This window comes from Pongo pygmaeus, chromosome 17 (genome assembly GCF_028885625.2).
Source record: "Pongo pygmaeus isolate AG05252 chromosome 17, NHGRI_mPonPyg2-v2.0_pri, whole genome shotgun sequence".
In the NCBI taxonomy this organism is placed as follows: Eukaryota; Metazoa; Chordata; class Mammalia; order Primates; family Hominidae; genus Pongo; species Pongo pygmaeus.
Genome location: NC_072390.2, coordinates 41,264,080 through 41,286,750, shown reverse-complemented (window position 1 = coordinate 41,286,750; position 22,671 = coordinate 41,264,080). Strand labels below are relative to the sequence as shown.

Below are 22,671 nucleotides of genomic sequence, written 5' to 3'. Positions count from 1 at the left end.
TATATCTGGTTACCAGCATGCAAGCTAATCTGTTAATAATAAGGTACCTAAAAGTATTCATCTTTTTATTTTGCTCTTCTTCCCAGAAATTTAAGAGGTTAGAGGGAATATTATGTGCTTATGTTTCTCTAACTCAAAGTGCATAATACTGAATAATTCTTCCCAGTGGCACTCTGAGAGAGTTATACATGTGTCCTAATGAAAACCAGTTTGGAGAGCCAGATAGAACTGTACTTAAATCCAATCCCAGCTTTGCCACTTACCAGCTGTGGGAACTTCATCTTTCTAAACCTCATTTCTCTCCTTCACAGAAGAAGGATGATGAAATTACTAAAGCTATTGAGAGAATTAAAGGAAAGCACATATGCGCCATCCCTTGTCCATAGCAAGTGCTCAGTGTTTTTATTATAGGTAACAAGTAGATACCTGATAAGTTGTTATAAAACATTTGTTCACCCTAATGGAAAGAAGAGTAAGGCAGCATGATGCAAAACTATAGAGTTTTGTGCTGAAAATGCCTTTTCTAATCATGAGGAGTCACTTCCACTAGAGCCGGAACAGCAGCTTCCGAGGGTCTGCAGACTAGGAAGTCGGTGGCACCCAGAGGGTCATCCCAGTGTGGATAGGGGAGTCTTCTACCCTTCCTACAATACCCCTGGAAATCTCCAAAAACACACAGCATCTTAAGAGTTTTCCCCAAAGTAAGAAATTGAAGAAAAAAAAAAACACCCTCTAAGGACAACAACCCACTCTCATTTGTTGGCGCCCTGAGGCATCTGACAACAATAACAAAAAAAAAAAAAAAATAGCCATAGCCATCACCCCAGTTTGGAAACATTCTTCAACCACAGACCTGGCTCCAGGTTGCTTCTGAGGTCTCATAAAGTGACGGCTTTCTCTGAGCCCTTTCCTGGTAGTGATTTAGAATTCTGCAAACAATCTAGAATACAGGCCTCAGCTCTCTTCATCACTAACAATTCTGTTTTCACACTTATCCAGCCAAGTTGCAAGAGAAACCCCTGAAGTAGTCTAAAACACATATTCAGTTATCGAAATTTTTGGTCCTCAAGTCACTTTGATTTTACTAAAAGCAATCATTTGAAGGACATCTTGTCAGCTGGAATCCCAAACAAACAGACAAGCGTGAAACAGTAGTAAGTGATTTGAATTCTAACAGTTTTCCCTTGAAATAAGCTTTGTAGTAAAGGTTGTGATGCCAAGAAAAGATAAAAGAGAGCAGAGCTGCAGAGAGAGTTCAGGATGACTTAAAAATCAAGTATAATCATAAAATGCTAGGAGTTTAGCCAGATGAGCACGCAGGAAAATCTCAGCCCTCCCTTCTTTCATTAAGATTTCTATTTCATATACTCTGAAGGTTGATGTCAAAGGGTGAACAAGCACTGAGGAGCCCCTTGGGGAAGGTTCAGAGGGCTCCTGGTCAAGGTTAGCCCTATCATTAGGCAAAAGAGGCGGTAGCCTAGAGCCAAAGAGTATTAGGAGCAATGAAAACGTGTAGTGACTGGATACCCTTTGGCTGACTTCAGGCTTGCAGGCATCACAACATTTTCCAGTGTACCTAGGGCAATAAAAGTCTTCATCTCCACCTCTCAATTCAATCCGGGACATACAGTATTGATTTCTGACATTAAATTACATGGAGGGTTTTTTACTATTGTTGAATATAGCTATTTCCCATTGCTTATAACGCATATCTCTTTTAGAAAAAAAGAACAGAAAAATAAACGTGAAAGAGCTACATAATGTGAGATACCATCTACTCAAAGGTGTTTTAATAAGCAGATTTTGTTGATTTACACACTTCTATTGCCTGAATAGATTCATTGAATCTGTAAAACAACATCGGATTTCAAGGGATTTTAAACTACATTTGCTTAAAGACAAGGGGCATTATCCAAGGGCTGCCATTCTGTATGTTGATACAGCTGTTGACCTACTAGAACCGACATACTTGATGATAATAATTCAAAAACTGTCTCTTTACCAGTCTTTACTCAAGTAGGAAAGATTTATTGGAGCTCTCACTGCCTTCTATAAAACCTGCTGTTCGGTACCCATGGAATACCAAATTCTCACAACTGCTAGGCCACTTGCTAGTACTGTATATCCATACAATTCTGTCCCAGACCCTGCCTTGTATGCCTAGCAACATGTGAAGATTTCTATTTCTAAATCCAGTGATTCCAGTTGTACTTATTACTGTCATTATGCAGTCTCATTAAATATTATTAAAAGCAATTATTATGAACATGAAGAACAAAAGATCTACTACCTCTACAAAAACCAAATCAAATGCATTGAAAAGAGACAATAAAGTCAGGTCACCTTAAAAATAAATACTGTCATCTTAAGTTTGACCAAGACAACCATAAAAGATTGAGGAAGGAAGTCAAATCATTTAAAAATGGGAAGAATAGTGGTTTTAGATTGCTTTGTAAGTTTCTGTAAGTTCCTCCTTCACCTAAGAAACTGAAGCTTCACATAGCCAATGATACTGTGTAGGTGTCACTTGTCTGTGAGAACCAATGAAGAACATTAATCAGAAGAACCAAACTCAAGAACAAGGCAGTTTCCTGCTTCACAAGGTTAGTGAATTGGTGTATAATTATGGGTTTCTATTTATTTATTTATTTACTTGTTTGTTTGTTTGTTTTGAGATGGAGTCTTGCTCTGTAGCCCAGGATGGAGTGCAGTGACGTGATCTCGGCTTACTGCAACCTCTGCCTCCCGGGTTCAAGTGATTCTCCTGTCTCAGTCTCCCAAGCAGCTGGGATTACCGGTGCCTGCCACTGTGCCCGGCTAATTTTTTTGCATTTTTAATAGAGATGGGGTTTCAACATGATGGTCAGACTGGTGTCGAACTCCTGACCTCAAGTGATCCACCCGCCTTGGCCTCCCAAAGTGTTGGGATTACAGGCATGAGCCACAGCACATAAGATTTGTGTAAGCTATTTTTACGCTTCTGTATGTTAACTAACTTTTTTGATTGGGTGATCCACTAAGGGTTTTATTTTGGTCGAAGAAGAATAATTGCATTTTATTACACATGAAATGATATTTCGGGATGGTACTGAGGTAGTTTCTCCTTTTCTATTGTCAGGGCCATCTTTACTTTGAAAGATACAGGGGGGAGGAGCCAAGATGGCCGAATAGGAACAGCTCCGGTCTACAGCTCCCAGCGCAAGCGACGCAGAAGACGGGTGATTTCTGCATTTCCATCTGAGGTACCGTGTTCATCTCACTAGGGAGTGCCAGACAGTGGGCGCAGGTCAGTGGGTGAGTGCACTGTGCGCCAGCAGAAGCAGGGGCGAGGCATTGCCTCACTCGGGAAGCGCAAGGGGTCAGGGAGTTCCCCTTCCAGGGGTGACAGACGGCACCTGGAAAATCGGGCCACTCCCACCCGAATACTGTGCTTTTCCGACGGGCTTAGGAACCGGTGCCCCAGGAGAGTATAGCCCGCACCTGGCTCAGAGGGTCCTACGCCCACGGAGTCTCGCTGATTGCTAGCACAGCAGTCTCAGATCAAACAGCAAGTCGGCAGCGAGGCTGGGGGAGGGGCGCCCGCCATTGCCCAGGCTCGCTTAGGTAAACAAAGCAGCCTGGAAGCTTGAACTGGGTGGAGCCCACCACAGCTCAAGGAGGCCTGCCTGCCTCTGTAGGCTCCACCTCTGGCAGCAGGGCACAGACAAACAAAAAGACAGCAGTAACCTCTGCAGACTTAAATGTCCCTGTCTGACAGCTGTGAGGAGAGCAGTGGTTCTCCCAGCACGCAGCTGGAGATCTGAGAACCGGCTGACTGCCTCCTCAAGTGGGTTCCTGACCCCTGACCCCCGAGCAGCCTAACTGGGAGGCACCCCCCAGTAGGGGCAGACCGACACCTCACACGGCCGGCCAGGTACTCCGACAGACCTGCAGCTGAGGGTTCTGTCTGTTAGAAGGAAAACTAACAGAAAGGACATCCACACCAAAAACCCATCTGTACATCACCATCATCAAAGACCAAAAGTAGATAAAACCACAAAGATGGGGAAAAAACAGAGCAGAAAAACTGGAAACTCTAAAAACCAGAGTACCTCTCCTCCTCCAAAGGAACGCAGTTCCTCACCAGCAACGGAACAAAGCTGGACGGAGAATGACTTTGACGAGCTGAGAGAAGAAGGCTTCAGACGATCAAATTACTCTGAGCTACGTGAGGATATTCAAACCAAAGGCAAAGAAGTTGAAAACTTTGAAAAAAATTTAGAAGAATGTATAACTAGAATAACCAATACAGAGAAGAGCTTAAAGGAGCTGATGGAGCTGAAAACCAAGGCTCGAGAACTACGTGAAGAATGCAGAAGCCTCAGGAGCCGATGCGATCAAATGGAAGAAAGGGTATCAGCCCTGGAAGATGAAATGAATGAAATGAAGCGAGAAGGGAAGTTTAGAGAAAAAAGAATAAAAAGAAACGAGCAAAGCCTCCAAGAAATGTGGGACTATGTGAAAAGACCAAATCTACGTCTGATTGGTGTACCTGAAAGTGACGGGGAGAATGGAAACAAGTTGGAAAACACTCTGCAGGATATTATCCAGGAGAACTTCCCCAATCTAGCAAGGCAGGCCAACATTCAGATTCAGGAAATACAGAGAACGCCACAAAGATACTCCTCGAGAAGGGCAACTCCAAGACACATAATTGTCAGATTCACCAAAGTTGAAATGAAGGAAAAAATGTTAAGGGCAGCCAGAGAGAAAGGTCGGGTTACCATCAAAGGGAAGCCCATCAGACTAACAGCGGATCTCTCGGCAGAAACCCTACAAGCCAGAAGAGAGTGGGGGCCAATATTCAACATTCTTAAAGAAAAGAATTTTCAACCCAGAATTTCATATCCTGCCAAACTAAGCTTCATAAGTGAAGGAGAAATAAAATACTTTACAGACAAGCAAATGCTGAGAGATTTTGTCACCACCAGGCCTGCCCTAAAAGAGCTCCTGAAGGAAGCGCTAAACATGGAAAGGCACAACCGGTACCAGCCACTGCAAAATCATACCGAAATGTAAAGACCATCGAGACTAGGAAGAGACTGCATCAAATAACGAGAAAAATATCCAGCTAACATCATAATGACAGGATCAGATTCACACATAACAATATTAACTTTAAATGTAAATGGACTAAATGCTCCAATTAAAAGACACAGACTGGCAAATTGGATAAAGACTCAAGACCCATCAGTGTGCTGTATTCAGGAAACCCATCTCACGTGCAGAGACACACATAGGCTCAAAATAAAAGGATGGAGGAAGATCTACCAAGCAAATGGAAAACAAAAAAAGGCAGGGGTTGCAATCCTAGTCTCTGATAAAACAGACTTTAAACCAACAAAGATCAAAAGAGACAAAGAAGGCCATTACATAATGGTAAAGGGATTAATTCAACAAGAAGAGCTAACTATCCTAAATATATATGCACCCAATACAGGAGCACCCAGATTCATAAAGCAAGTCCTGAGTGACCTACAAAGAGACTTAGACTCCCACACATTAATAATGGGAGACTTTAACACCCCACTGTCAACATTAGACAGATCAACGAGACAGAAAGTCAACAAGGATACCCAGGAATTGAACTCAGCTCTGCACCAAGCGGACCTAATAGACATCTACAGAACTCTCCACCCCAAATCAACAGAATATACATTTTTTTCAGCACCACACCACACCTATTCCAAAATTGACCATATACTTGGAAGTAAAGCTCTCCTCAATAAATGTAAAAGAACAGAAATTGTAACAAACTGTCTCTCAGATCACAGTGCAATCAAGCTAGAACTCAGGATTAAGAATCTCACTCAAAACCGCTCAACTACGTGGAAACTGAACAACCTGCTCCTGAATGACTACTGGGTACATAACGAAATGAAGGCAGAAATAAAGATGTTCTTTGAAACCAACGAGAACCAAGACACAACATACCAGAATCTCTGGGATGCATTCAAAGCAGTGTGTAGAGGGAAATTTATAGCACTAAATGCCCACAAGAGAAAGCAGGAAAGATCCAAAATTGACACCCTAACATCACAATTAAAAGAACTAGAAAAGCAAGAGCAAACACATTCAAAAGCTAGCAGAAGGCAAGAAATAACTAAAATCAGAGCAGAACTGAAGGAAATAGAGACCCAAAAAACCCTTCAAAAAATAAATGAATCCAGGAGCTGGTTTTTTGAAAGGATCAACAAAATTGATAGACCGCTAGCAAGATTAATAAAGAAAAAAAGAGAGAAGAATCAAATAGATGCAATAAAAAATGATAAAGGGGATATCACCACCGATCCCACAGAAATACAAACTACCATCAGAGAATATTACAAACACCTCTATGCAAATAAACTAGAAAATCTAGAAGAAATGGATAAATTCCTCAACACATACACCCTCCCAAGACTAAACCAGGAAGAAGTTGAATCTCTGAATAGACCAATAACAGGAGCTGAAATTGTGGCAATAATTAATAGCTTACCAACCAAAAAAAGTCCAGGACCAGATGGGTTCACAGCCGAATTCTACCAGAGGTACAAGGAGGAGCTGGTACCATTCCTTCTGAAACTATTCCAATCAATAGAAAAAGAGGGAATCCTCCCTAACTCATTTTATGAGGCCAGCATCATCCTGATACCAAAGCCTGGCAGAGACACAACAAAAAAAGAGAATTTTAGACCAATATCCTTGATGAACATTGATGCAAAAATCCTCAATAAGATACTGGCAAACAGAATCCAGCAGCATATCAAAAAGCTTATCCACCATGATCAAGTGGGCTTCATCCCTGGGATGCAAGGCTGGTTCAATATACGCAAATCAATAAATGTAATCCAGCATATAAACAGAACCAAAGACAAAAACCACATGATTATCTCAATAGATGCAGAAAAGGCCTTTGACAAAATTCAACAACCCTTCATGCTAAAAACTCTCAATAAATTAGGAATTGATGGGACGTATCTCAAAATAATAAGAGCTATTTATGACAAACCCACAGCCAATATCATACTGAATGGGCAAAAACTGGAAGCATTCCCTTTGAAAACTGGCACAAGACAGGGATGCCCTCTCTCACCACTTCTATTCAACATAGTGTTGGAAGTTCTGGCCAGGGCAATTAGGCAGGAGAAGGAAATCAAGGGTATTCAATTAGGAAAAGAGGAAGTCAAATTGTCCTTGTTTGCAGATGACATGATAGTATATCTAGAAAACCCCATTGTCTCAGCCCAAAATCTCCTTAAGCTGATAAGCAACTTCAGCAAAGTCTCAGGATACAAAATCAATGTGCAAAAATCACAAGCATTCTTATACATCAATAACAGACAAACAGAGAGCCAAATCATGAGTGAACTCCCATTCACAATTGCTTCAAAGAGAATAAAATACCTAGGAATCCAACTTACAAGGGATGTGAAAGACCTCTTCAAGGAGAACTACAAACCACTGCTCAAGGAAATAAAAGAGGATACAAACAAATGGAAGAACATTCCATGCTCATGGGTAGGAAGAATCAATATCATGAAAATGGCCATCCTTCCCAAGGTAATTTACAGATTCAATGCCATCCCCATCAAGCTACCAATGACTTTCTTCACAGAATTGGAAAAAACTACTTTAAAGTTCATATGGAACCAAAAAAGAGCCCGCATCGCCAAGTCAATCCTAAGCCAAAAGAACAAAGCTGGAGGCATCACACTACCTGACTTCAAACTATACTACAAGGCTACAGTAACCAAAACAGCATGGTACTGGTACCAAAACAGAGATATAGATCAATGGAACAGAACAGAGCCGTCAGAAATAATGCCACATATCTACAACTATCTGATCTTTGACAAACCTGACAAAAACAAGAAATGGGGAAAGGATTCCCTATTTAATAAATGGTGCTGGGAAAACTGGCTAGCCATATGTAGAAAGCTGAAACTGGATCCCTTCCTTACACCTTATACAAAAATCAATTCAAGATGGATTAAAGACTTAAATGTTAGACCTAAAACCATAAAAACCCTAGAAGAAAACCTAGGCATTACCATTCAGGACATAGGCATGGGCAAGGACTTCATGTCTAAAACACCAAAAGCAATGGCAACAAAAGCCAAAATTGACAAATGGGATCTAATTAAACTAAAGAGCTTCTGCACAGCAAAGGAAACTACCATCAGAGTGAACAGGCAACCTACAAAATGGGAGAACATTTTCGCAACCTACTCATCTGACAAAGGGCTAATATCCAGAATCTACAATGAACTCCAACAAATTTACAAGAAAAAAACAAACAACCCCATCAAAAAGTGGGCGAAGGACATGAACAGACACTTCTCAAAAGAAGACATTGATGCAGCCAAAAAACACATGAAAAAATGCTCACCATCACTGGCCATCAGAGAAATGCAAATCAAAACCACAATGAGATACCATCTCACACCAGTTAGAATGGCAATCATTAAAAAGTCAGGAAACAACAGGTGCTGGAGAGGATGTGGAGAAATAGGAACACTTTTACACTGTTGGTGGGACTGTAAACTAGTTCAACCCTTGTGGAAGTCAGTGTGGCGATTCCTCAGGGATCTAGAACTAGAAATTCCATTTGACCCAGCCATCCCATTACTGGGTATATACCCAAAGGACTATAAATCATGCTGCTATAAAGACACATGCACACATATGTTTATTGCCGCATTATTCACAATAGCAAAGACTTGGAACCAACCCAAATGTCCAACAATGATAGACTGGATTAAGAAAATGTGGCACATATACACCATGGAATACTATGCAGCCATAAAAAATGATGAGTTCACGTCCTTTGTAGGGACATGGATGAAACTGGAAATCATCATTCTCAGTAAACTATCGCAAGAACAAAAAACCAAACACCGCATATTCTCACTCATAGATGGGAATTGAACAATGAGAACACATGGACACAGGAAGGGGAACATCACACTTCGGGGACTGTTGTGGGGTGGGGGGAGGGGGGAGGGATAGCATTGGGAGATATACCTAATGCTAGATGACAAGTTGGTGGGTGCAGCGCACCAGCATGGCACATGTATACATATGTAACTTACCTGCACATTGCGCACATGTACCATAAAACCTAAAGTATAATAATGATAATAATAATAATAATAATAAAAGAAAAAAAAAAAAAAAGAACACAGGAAGAAAGCCTAAAAAAAAAAAAAAAAAAGAAAGATACAGAAAGACTGTGTATATCCTTGTGTGTGACCTTCCCAATCAGTAGCATCTGTTTCTAGGTCAGATGGCATACAAGTTCCTCCTCTGCTAAGAGTTACTGTTTTTTTGCCTCCCCAAAAAGATATAATAAAAATAAGATTGAATATGGTCTTTTAATCTTGGACTCATAAAAGAATTGTTGAGGGGCAGGGGCTCAAATCACTCCCAGATGAGACATCACAACTTGAAAAGTGATAGAGCATATGGCTTTGCATGTGTGAGGCTTCCTCTTGGAAAACAATAAAGGCAAATCACAGACAGGATCGGGAACACTGATTATTGCTTGGGTGTAATTTATTATATCTTAGATTCTGGAAAACAGAACATAGCAACAAGCTTCACTCTTGCCATGCAGAGAAGCTGTGACTATTTCTCTGTAGATAATCAGAGCCTGGACAATGGTCCTGAGATTGTCTAGGTGTCACTATGAAAAATGCCTCAACCACAAATGGATTTCTAAGTAGCCAGACCTAATGGGCCACCTTTAATGATTAACAGAGCCAAATCTTGTTATTTTATACTTAAGGTAACTGGAGCAGGTAAACCACATATGATCTGATCAGTGTACTCATCAAAGAAAAAGTTGATGCATTTGCTCTGATATATGTCCCTGCATCAGATATATGTGCCAATGACACATTAGAAAAATTTCTGTTAAGTAGATAATCATTGATTAATTAACCTAATTAATTTCATAAATTAATTTTCCCCATAACTACAATAAAACTTTTTATGATGTGGTTATATATATACAGATTAGAAAATATCCAGGTTAAACCATGTCTATGCAAACACTTCCTAAAATGTGGATACTATAATACAACGTTACTTTTTCTTGCCTCCATCTCAGGATGCTTTCCTTTTTTATATACCTATCATCCCTCTGGTGATATTTAATCAGAAATAATTACTGCAATCATTTATCTTAACTTAACCATCTTGGTCAAACTACTTTCTCTCTAAATTCTAAAAAAGATCCACCACAAAAGGTGAGTCACCTTGAAATCATACCATTATGATGAAAATTGCCAGGATCACCATAGCTTACTGCCACAAAGCACAGCCATCTTTGTCTTAGAGTTCTAAGAGGAAATCTTAGAATGCATTGTACTACAGTTCACTTTTAAGAGCTGGTAACCACCTGGGACTCCATTAATCCGGACTTACTAAAAAAGAGATATCAAAGAAAAAAGCATATTGTCCACTTCCTTATTTTTATTTTAAACTCCAGAATTTCCTTAACAAAATGTCATTCCAATGCAATTATTCTAAATGAGAAGTTTAACTGATAAACAAAGTTGTGTTCTCAAGGTGGTAGAAAGAAGATAGGAAGGAGGGAGGGAGAAAGGAATGGGGGAAGGAAGGGAGGAAGAAATGGGAAGAGAAGAAAAAAGGGAAGGGTTAGAAGAAAAAGATGGCATGTTTTCTCTAAAGAAATTTTTTTTTTTTTTTTTTTTTTTTTTTTGAGGCATGGTCTTGTTCTGCCAGCTAGGCTGGAGTGCAGTGGTGCGATCATAGTTTACTGCAGCCTTGAACTTCTGGGCTCAAGCAATCCCCTGCCTCAGCCTCCCACAGCGGTGGGATTATAGGAATGAGTCACCATGCCCAGCCATTGTTTTTTAAATATTATTTTTAAACAAGGAAAAGAGATATGCAGCCACTAATTGAATAGCTAAAGCTTTCTTGATGTGATGACTACATAACACTCTCAGAGAAAAATTCTAAGAGGTGCAGGAGAGTGTAAAATTGTAGGGAGTTGTGAACTATTCCCTATCCACCATCACACTCTATCAACAGAGGGTTTTAAAATCTGCGTTCATTTGGAGCCTAGACTGGGGGCACCCCAAAGAGCTGGAAGCATTGGTCATCCTCTGACCCTAGCACAAAATTACAAAGGGTGATCAACAATGTAATATTGATAAAGACATAAATGTTGAGTGAGTTTAAATATTAGGTACTATGTCACGCTTTTCTCCCTCATACACAGCATCTTCAATTTTAAAAGTCCATAGAATGCAAAGACAGGTGCATATGGATGTTAACTGCAGCAGCACTTAGCCAAAAAAAAGTGAATATTACAAAAATGAGCATCAATAGAAAAAAGGTGAAATAAATTGCGATACATCTGCACAGTGAAATACTATATAGCTATTTCTATTTTTAAAAAAAGATACTAAAGAAAATTGTTGCGTATGTGTGCTGCATATGCAAAGAAAAATAGTCGAAGAGATGTATAGAACTATAGGAAATATAGCAACATAGGAAAGAGTTGGAAGGGATATACACCAGACTTAACAAGGACTACTTCTGATGGAGACTGGTATCAGAAAGAACAAATGAGGAATACTTTCTATTTCTTATTTACATAATTCAAATTGTGTAGGATACTATACTTTCTTTTTTGTGATAGCTCACAATTTTTTTTTTCTCAAATTTGAAAGATATTTTATGTTACTATTCCTAGAAACATTCTGGGTATGAACCACAACTTCCACCATTCCAAGTGTTTTTAGAATGGAACTTGAAGAACCTTAGACACAGTAGGGTTCCCTTTATAGAATCAGCAAGCCCCAGCAGAAGACAATACAAGAATTTGTGAATCCACCTAATCTCTCAGGGTCCCCAAAAGAAAGAGAAGCCTAAAACAATTCCTGGAGTTTGTGACCATGTCAGGCTAAAATACCTATCAGGTGCATCTCAGAAGTGAGATCCAGAATATCAAAGTTTACATTTCCTTCCCAAGATAATATTGCATAGAGAACTTTTTAGAAGCTAGTCACAGAATATCTTAGAAAGTTACATTGCTTATTTAAATTAAATTTTGTGGATTTCATGGATAAATAAAAACACTTTCAGGATGGTAAAATAAACTGTTCATACTGCGTTTAGGAACTTTTTGTCTTGCCTACTCCCCAAAATCATTTGAGAGCAGTATATGTAGACTGGAAGTGAAAAGACTCAAGAAAGATGGCAAAATAGTACTTTCCAGGACTCATCCCCCTGCAAAAACATCAATTTGAACAATTATTCAGGTGCAAAAATATCTTCACAAGAGCTAAGGAAACTGAGTGAGTGATTACAGTATTCGGGTATAGCACAGAAAAGATGTGTTAAAGAAGGTAGGCTGGGCACAGTGGCTCACGCCTGTAATCCCAACATTTTGGGAGGTGGTGGCAGGCGGATCACCTGGGATCAGGAGTTTGAGACCAGCCTGGCCAACATGGTGAAACCCCATCTCTACCAAAAATGCACAAAAAAATTAGCCAGGCATAGTAGTGGGTGCCTGTAATCCCAGCTACTCAGGAGGCTGAGACAGGAGAATCGCTTGAACCCAGGAGGCAGAGGTTGCAGTGAGCTGAGATCATGCCATCGCACTCCAGCCTGGGTGACGAGAGCAAGACTCTGTCTCAAAAATAAATAAATAAATAATAAAAATAAAAGAAGGTAGGATGGACAGTTCACATTACCCACCCATGACACCCTCCCCCAATCCCAGGCAGTACAGAATAAAGACAGATACCCTTTATGTGGGGGAAAGAGATGAAAGTGAGAACCAGACTTTGCCTCAGACTCCAACACTGAGCCTGCCCCAGTAAAATCCAGCACTGGGCAGCACCCTATGGCTTCAGACTGCAGGGCAGCCTGCCAGGCTGAGCCTCCAGACTTGGCTTGGCACCAGTCCAGATCCTATAGCCCCAGATTCCAGGCCTGCCTGGGAGACTCAGTCCCCAAGTACACCCTACTGCCAGACTGACTTCAGCATCCCCAGGCTCTGGATAGGCCCCAGTACCAGGCCAACTCTCCCAGACTTGGGCTCCAGACTAGCCTCAAGGCCAGGTGATCCCCAGTAGCCCCAGGTTCCAGACCACACACATGTCCCTGGATGAGTTGACTGGTAAAGGGATTGCCTAGACAAAGCCAGTCTGCAAAGATTGGAATAAGTCCCTACTTCTTCAAATATACAGACACCAATGCATAACCACAAAGATAAAGAACAATCAAGGTAACATGACCTCACCAAAGAAACAAATTAAAGCTTCAGTAACAGACCCTAAAGAAATGGGGACTTACAATCTGCCCAACAAAGAATTCAAAAGAATCGTTTTAAGTAAGCTCAGCAAACTTCAAGAAGATACAGAGAAACAATTTTACAAAATCAGAAAAATAATAAATAACCAAAATGAGAAAATTAACAGAGATTGAAATTATTTTTGAAAACCAAACAGAAATTCAAAGCTGAAGAATACAATGAATGAAATAAAAAATGCAACTGAGGGCATCAACAACAGAATCAATAAAACAGAAGAAAGAAATTGCAGATTAAAAGGCAAGTTATTTGAAAATGTACAGAGAAGACAAAAGAAAAAAATGAAAAGTAATCAAGAAAGCTGACAGTATTTATGTATCAGCATCAAAAGAGCAAATATTCAAGTTACAGGAATTAAAGGAAGAGAAGAGAGATGAAGTAGAAAGTTAAAGTTTTCAAATCTGGGGAAAGATATAAATATCAAGGAGAAAGAAGATCAACATTCTTCAATCAGATTCAATCCAAACAAGACTACACCAAGACATATTAAAATCAAATTGTCAAAAATTAGAGACACAGAGAAAATACTGAAAGCAGCAAGAAAAACGAATCAAATAATAAAGAAAGAAGTTCCAATAAGACTAGTGGTGAACTTCCCAACAGAGACCACATAGGCCAAGAGAGAATGGGACAGTATATTCAAAGTGCTGAAGGGAAAAAAAAAACAAAAAACAAAAAACTGCCAACCAAAAATATTTACCTGGTAAACTGTCCTTCAGAAATGAAGAGATAAAGACTCTCCCAAACAAAAGCTGAGGAGGTACACTGCCACCAGATCTTCCTTATAAGAAATGCTAAAGGGAATTCTTCAAGCTGGAAAAAAAGTAATGCTGATTAAAACACATAAAAGTACAAAATTCACTGGTAAAAGTACATGGTTGAATTCAGAATGCTCTAATACAGTAATGGTGGTGTGTGGATGACATATCATGACTATGACAGTTAAAAGAAAAAAATTATTTAAAATAATAACATAAAAAAATAAAATAGTAACAGCTACAATTTAAGGATACACAATACAAAAATATGTAAATTATGATATCAAAAACATAAAATTGGGGGTGGGGTGGGATAAAAGTATAGAATTGTATATGCAATCAAAGTTAAGTTGTTATCAGCTTAAAACAGCCTGTTATAAAGTGTTTTACATAAGCTTCATAGACTCCAGACTATAATACAATAATCTTTAGACTAGACGAAATAGACCTAGCAAATATATACAGAACATTTCACCCAATAGCTATAGAATACACATTCTTCTCAAGAACACATGAAATGTTCTCCAGAATAGATCATATTAAACCATAAAACAAGTCTTAATGAACTGAAGAAGACTGAAATTATATCCACAATGTTATGAAACTAGAAATCAATAACAGGAAAAGCCTTGAAAAATTCGCAAAAACATGGACATTAAACAACATGCTCCTTAACAATAAATGGGCCAAGGATAAAATTTAAAAATATCTTGAGACAAATTAAAATAAACACAAAACGTAGAAAAATGGGATGCAGCAAAAGCCATTCTAAGAGGGAAGATTATAGCAATAAACACATACATCAAAAAGAAAAATGATCTAAAATAAATAGCCTCATGTTATCCCTCAAGGAACTAGAAAAAGAAGAACAAACTAAGCCAAAAGTTAGTAAAAGGAGGAAAATAATAAAGACCATAGCAAAAATAAATGAAAGAGAGAATAGAGGCAGGCAGGCAGATCACCTGAGGTTGGGAGTTCGAGACCAGCCTGGCCAAAATGGTGAAACCTAGTCTCTACTAAAAATATAAAACTTAGCTGGGCATGGTGGCATGTGCCTATAATCCCAGCTACTCAGGAGACTGAGGCAGGCGAATCACTTGAACCTGGCAGGCGGAGGTTGCAATGAGCTGAGATTGCACTACTGCACTCCAGCCTGGCTGACAGAGTGAGATGCCATCTGCTGGGAATACTGGCTAGCCACATGTAGAAAGCTGAAACTGGATCCCTTCCTTACACCTTATACAAAAATTAATTCAAGATGGATTAAAGACTTAAATGTTAGACCTAAAACCATAAAAACCCTAGAAGAAAACCTAGGCAATACCATTCAGGACATAGGTATGGGCAAGGACTTCATGTCTAAAACACCAAAAGCAATGGCAACAAAAGCCAAAATTGACGAATGGGATCTAATTAAACTAAAGAGCTTCTGCACAGCAAAAGAAACTACCATCAGAGTGAACAGGCAACCTACAAAATGGGAGAAAATTTTCGCAATCTACTCATCTGACAAAGGGCTAATATCCAGAATCTACAAAGAACTCAAACAAATTTACAAGAAAAAAACAAACAACCTCATCAAAAAGTGGGTGAAGAATATGAACAGACACTTCTCAAAAGAAGACATTTATGCAACCAACAGACACAAGAAAAAATGCTCATCATTACTGGCCATCAGAGAAATACAAATCAAAACCACAATGAGATAGCATCTCACACCAGTTAGAATGGCAATCATTAAAAAGTCAGGAAACAACAGGTGCTGGAGAGGATGTGGAGAAATAGGAACACTTTTATACTGTTGGTGGGACTGTAAACTAGTTCAACCCTTGTGGAAGTCAGTGTGGCGATTCCTCAGGGATCTAGAACTAGAAATACCATTTGACCCAGCCATCCCATTACTGGGTATATACCCAAAGGATTATAAATCATGCTGCTATAAAGACACATGCACACGTATGTTTATTGTGGCACTATTCACAATAACAAAGACTTGGAACCAAGCCAAATGTCCAACAATGATAGACTGGATTAAGAAAATGTGGCATATATACACCATGGAATACTATGCAGCCATAAAAAATGATGAGTTCATGTCCTTTGTAGAGACATGGATGAAGCTCCATCATTCTCAGCAAACTATTCTCAGCACAAGGACAAAAAACCAAACACCGCATGGTCTCACTCATAGGTAGGAATTGAACAATGAAAACACATGGACACAGGAAGGGGAACATCACACACCGGGGCCTGTTGTGGGTGGGGGTAGGGGGGAGGGATAGCATTAGGAGATATACCTAATGTAAATGATGAGTTAATGGGTGCAGCACACCAACATGGCACATGTATACATATGTAACAAACCTGCACATTGTGCACATGTACCCTAAAACTTAAAGTATAATAAAAAAAAATTTATTAGGTTAAAAAAAAAAAGAGAGAGAGAGAATTGAAAAAAAAGTAGAAAATATCAACAACCCTGAGTTGGTTTTTGAAAAGATAACCTTGGAAAATATTTAACTAGACTAAGAAAGAAAGACTTAAGTAAAATCAGAAATGAAAAAGAAGACATTACAACTGATACCACTGAGATACAAAAAATCATAAAAGACTGCCATGGACAATTATATGCCAACAAATCAGATAGCCTACAAGAAATAAATAAATTCTTAGACACATAAAACCTATCAAGACTGAATCATGAAGAAGTAGAAAATCTGAATAGACCAATAAAAAGTAAGGAAACTGACTCAGTCTCCTTAATAAAACATTTCCCAACAAAGAAAAGCCCAGGACCTGATGGCTTCAGTGTTGAACTCTACCAAACATTTAAAGAACTAATACCAATCCTTAAACTCTTTCAAAAGATTGAAGAGGACGGAACACCTCCAAACTCATTTTATGAGACCACTATTACCCTGATACAAAAGCCAGACAAGTACACTACAAGAAAAGAAAATTACAGGCCAATATCCCTGATGAGCATTGATGCAAAATCCTCAACAAAATACCAGCAAAAAAAATTCAACAGCACATTAAAAGGATTATTCACAATGATCAAGTGGGACTTATCCCTGGGATGCAAGGATGATTCAACATACACAAATCAATAAATGTGACATACCTCATTAACAGAATGAAAAACCAAAAACATATGATCATCTCAATAAATGCAGAAAAAGCTGTTGACAAAGTTCAACATCCCTTCATGATAAAAAAAAAAACTTTCAAAAAAAAGGTATAAAAATGTAGACATTTATCAAAAAAATACATACAAATGGCCAAAACTATATGAAAAAGGCTCAACATTAATTATCAGGGAAATGCAAATTAAAACCACAATGAGATACCACCTCACACCTGTTAGAATGCTATCACCAAAAAGATAAAGGATAACAAGTGTTGAAGAGGATGTGGAGAAAACAGAGTCCTTGTGCATTGTTGGTAGGAATGTAAATTAGTACAGCCATTATGGAAAACACTATGGAGGTTACTCAAAACATTAAAAATAGAACTACAATATGATGCAACAATCCCACTACTGGGTATATACCTAAAGGAAATGGAATCAGTATGTTGAAAAGATACTGGCACTCTGATGTTCATTGCAGCATTATTCCCAAGAACCAAGATATAGAATCAACCTAAGTGTCCATCAACAGATGAATGGATAAAGAAAATGTAGTATATACATAATAAAATACTATTCAGTCTTACAAAGGAATAAAATGCTGTCATTTGGTATAGCTTGGATGAACCTGGGCATCATGTTAAGTGCAATAAGCAAGGAACAGAAGACAAATACCGTATGATCTCACTTATACGTGAAATCTAAAAAAGTCAAACTAATAGAACAGAGAGTAGAATGTGGTTACCAGGGGTTTGGGGTAGGGGTCAGGGCTGGGGACATGTTGGTCAAAGGATACAAAATTGCAGTTAGACAGGAGGAAGTAAGTTCAAGAGACCTATTGAACAACATGGTAATTATAGTTAATAACAATGTATTATACTCTGGAAAATCACTAAGAAAGTCAATTGTAAGTGTTCTTACCACAAAAAAATAACAATGTGAGGTAATGTGTATGTTAATTAGCTCAATTTAGCTACTCCACAATGTATACATATTTCAAAACTTAGGTTGTACATAATAAACATATATAATTTTTGTTAAGTAAAAAACACATTTTTGAAAATAGAAAAAGAAAAGTCGTATATATAGCTATGTAATGGAGAATAAATTCTTCAATGAAGACACCATTTGGAAATAAGGAGAGCCTGAGAATATGCTCTTAATAAAAATTTTTTATTGTTATTGTTTTTCAGTTTTCTTCTAATAAGGTAATTTCCATAAAAGCCCCGCAATAGAATAAGTATGAGTAGAGCAAGTGTTATTATGTGTCACATTTATCAATAGCCATGCATGTTGTCTCAGAAACATATACCTTTTTTCATAAACTAACTTTGATGTAATTTCTACATTATCAAAAGTCAATATAGAATTAATTTTCTCTACCTACAGTACTCCACTTATTCATTCAAAAAATGGCGTGAGTGCTTACCTCCAATATTCCAGGAACTCTGACATGTGAAAATTCTTTGTAAAGTGGAAAGTGCTACTCAAATATCAATGCTTGTTTTTCAGTCTGAGCAGCCATTTTCGTGTCTGCTGCCTCCTTAGAGCAGCTATTGACTACTCTCCAGAAAAAAAAGAGAATCTGATAGGTTTCACAGAGGTGATAGAGAAATTTCAGCCACTTCCACCTTTTGTAAGTGAATCACATAATATTCTCCATTGTATCCACAACAAAGGCAACAGGACTCATGTAGGGGACCTAACAGGGAAGGGAATGTTGGTTAGGCAGCACCACCTAATGGCTGCTGGACAGAACCTGTATCCTCTACCTTGAGAACATGGGCTGCTTTATCACTTTTTTGTAGATGGGTTTTAGATGCAGGCAGACTAGGCATTACACTATTAATTTTTACCAAGGTCAAAAGAGATACATGACTTCGACCACCTCCTTAAATGCTGGTAGAAATGTGACTGGACAATGTCAGGCATATCAGAATCACTGCCACTTAGCCTACTCAAAGCTAATAGATTTAGGACACCATGACTAATAAGATGGCATCTTGCTTTCTATTAAAGGCACTTCTTTTCATTTCTGCTACAGACAAAGAAAGAGGAAATAAAAGCTACTTAGAATAAACCCTGCTATAACTTAGCATATGTCTGGAAAAGAACTTCAGGGGAAATTCAACTCGAGATTCCCTTCCCAACAATTAATTTCCATGATCATAATGATTGAGATGAGGACTGACGTTATCCCCCACCCCTACTCCCCACCTCCCTCTTCTCATTGTTACACATTGATGTAGAAAAATGCTTTCTTCAGCTCTTTCTAGTCTAACCAGAAGTTATTATCACCCAGAAACAGTAACGCATACTTGTGTGCCAAAAAGGACAAAGGACTGCTTTTATTGGAGTAATCCATAAATTCCAGCTTCATTACTTCCACATTTCTTTTCTGAAAACAAAAAGAATGATTTAATCAGATAAACACACCTAACTTTATGCCTCTCCCATCCCTCTCACTGCTGCTGAATCTAGTCTTTGTCTTCAAGGCTTTCAATTCCTTGATCTTTACATTATTGCTGAATCCTCTACTACTTTTGTCCATTTTCTCAGTCATACTTTCAATAGGATCGTGGTTTTCCAGGACCCGTTTACCCACCTTCATATTTTCCCTTCTAATTTTTAATCTCACATTCTTCGAGTCAGCCATTTTGCTTTTGAGCCTCATTTTGAATACAGAGCATTACTGAGGCGGAAGTTCACATAACTGAGTAGATGGGATCTGCAGCATGTCCATGCCATCTAATTCCACTTGTCTCTGTCCATTGAGCCATCTCATCAATTATGTATACTGATCCCTATTGAGATTCTCTTTATAGCTCTTTGAAAACTTTTCTACCCTTTGCAAGTCCTCACCAAACTACAGCCATATTATCTGGTTCTTACTTCACTGAGATGCTAGATGACTTCAACTTGAACTCTTTAATTATTCTCTCTTAAATTTCCAATCTCCCTGCTTCTCATGGTTTTCCCCCTTTTAATCACATTCAACCAGAAGTGTCCTCTGAGACTAACCTTTTCCCTCAGGGTTTTATCTCACTCTTTCCCTCCCGGGTACTTAATAATAATTGCCTCTCCTCACATCTTCCGCCTCTCCCTGCCCCTGGGCACCTTCCTTCCTTGGTTTAAAAATACAAATCTTGGCCAGGCGTGGTGGCTCACGCCTATAATCCCAGCATTTTGGGAGGCCAAGGCAGGAGGATCACGAGGTCAGGAGTTCAAGACCAGCCTGACCAACATGGTGAAACCCTGTCTCTACTGAAAAAAAAAAAATTAGCTGGGTGTGGTGGCGCGTGCCTGTAATCCCAGCTACTCAGGAGGCTGAGACAGGAGAATCACTTGAACCTGGGATCTGGAGATTGCAGTGAGCCGAGATTGCGCCACTGCACTCCAGCCTGGGTGACAGCAAGACTCCATCTCAAAAAAATAAAATTAAATTTTAAAAAAATAATAATAATAAAAATACAACTCTTCCCTTGAACCTTTTTTGTCATCAAGATTAAGTCGCATCCCGCTCCTCTTCTTTGTTGAGCTTCTGGAAAGGGTTGCTGTAACTCACTGTCACCACATCCTTCCATCTCTTTAGCCTTCTTATCACTGACTATTGGGTTTTTCAATGGCTTTTGGCTTCTCTAAGGCACCAGTATCCTCCTAATTATGAAATCCAAAGACCTATCCTTGGATTTTTCCCTTCTGTCTCTCCTCAGTATCCAGCCCTGTTGCCATCTTCTTCATGAAACCCCTTTCTACATTGACTTTCAGGAACATATTGTCCTCCTACCACCCCAATTATTCCTCCCACTTCCTCTACTTCCTTTGCCTTGAAATTACCTCCAAGGTAACCGTGTCCCCAGCACATGGGAAACACAGGGATCAATGCAAATAAAACTCTGCCCCAGTTTTATTTGTAGAAGCTAACATTCTAGGGGGGGATAGAAAATAGCACAGTAATTAGGCAAATCATTTAGCATGTTAGAAGGTGAATCAGGTATAATTATCTCTCTTATAGATGAGAAAATGGACGCCTAAAAGGAATGAATCATTTGCATGAGTACATATAATCAGTATCAGGATTACTCCAATCCAGCGCCCTGACTCCCATCACCGTGCTACACAACATCTCCAATGCCCGAGAAAAGGCCTCTGGAAAAGAACTTCCCTCATAGAAAAGGATTCTGTGCAGCAGAGCCTGATTTTTCCCCTACACTTTCCTTAGTGCATATTCCTTCTTTAGGACCCTGACACCACAATACCTAGTCTCGATAGTATGTTACTCTCCACATAAAATTCCAACCCAAAATAGAAAAGAATCACCTAAAGTTGGCTTTGTTTTCCTTCAGTCACATAAGAAAGACAGACTGAAATTTTGAAAAATGTCAACACCTAAGGAAAAATGTAACTTAAAAATATGAAGAAAATACACAAATTATACAAAAAAAGAGGCATGAATACAGTTAATCTTATGAAGTACAGGTTTCTGATTTAGGCATGAATACCTAAGTGACTCATGCAACTCAGCCATTCCATCCTTCCCTCTGCTTTTGGAAAATGTCTATAAATAAGTTCCCCAAGACTTTTGTGTTTTCTACTTCAAAGCTGGGACACACAGCAGAAGGCAGGCTGAACTCCCATTGTAAGCCCATGATCTGGTCCTTGCAGGTACAGGTTATTAGCTCCCCCTCCTACGAAACAGTTCTCATTATGCTTCCACTCCTTCACCCAGTCCCCATTAAACTAACGGTCCCACCAAATAAAGTCTACCAAGTAGAAGTTCTCAATAGAAAGACAACTTAACTAGGTGAGGATTCATAAAAGTTAGTTTAGTTCAATTAAGCAAACAATTATTCAGCTCCTATTACATGCCAGGCCCTGATACAGAGTAGTCATTTAATCAATATTGGTTGAATGAATAAATGAATAAACGAATAATTAAATAAATGCCTTGTTGTGTGCTAAGGCTACACAGGCGAATGAGACATATCCCAGCTCTCAAGGAGCAAGTTCACCTCTCAGGCTGAACATGTACACACTCAAACTTCAGCATATTCAAAAATGAGCTATTCATCTTTTTTTCTCTCTTTTGAGACAAGGTTGCACTTCATCATCCAGGCTGCAGTACTGTCCTGCTCCTGGCTCACTGCAGCCTCCACCTCCCTGGGCTCAGGTGATCCTCCCACCTCAGCTTCCTGAGTAGCTGGGACTAGAGGCATACACCACTAATTTTTGAATTTTCTTTTTTTTTTTTTTTAGAGGTTTACACCATGTTGCCCAAGCTGGTCTTGAACTCCTGGGCCCAAGTCATACTCCTACCTTGGCCTCCCAAAGTGCTGGGACTAGAGGCATGAGCCACCACGTGTGGCCTCCATCTTCTTATTAAAAGTAAACTTTGTTCTCCTTTCTTACTTTCC

At 39.1% G+C, this 22,671-nt stretch overlaps 1 long non-coding RNA gene across 1 annotated transcript; it reads left to right on the top strand.

Annotated features, from left to right (window-relative positions):
* The first annotated feature begins 969 nt into the window (after positions 1 to 969).
* Positions 970 to 9,871, top strand: LOC134738418 (uncharacterized). Its single transcript, XR_010124130.1, has 3 exons — positions 970 to 1,154; positions 1,722 to 2,603; positions 9,663 to 9,871. It is a non-coding gene; the product is annotated as an uncharacterized LOC134738418 (long non-coding RNA).
* Positions 9,872 to 22,671: the final 12,800 nt, after the last annotated feature.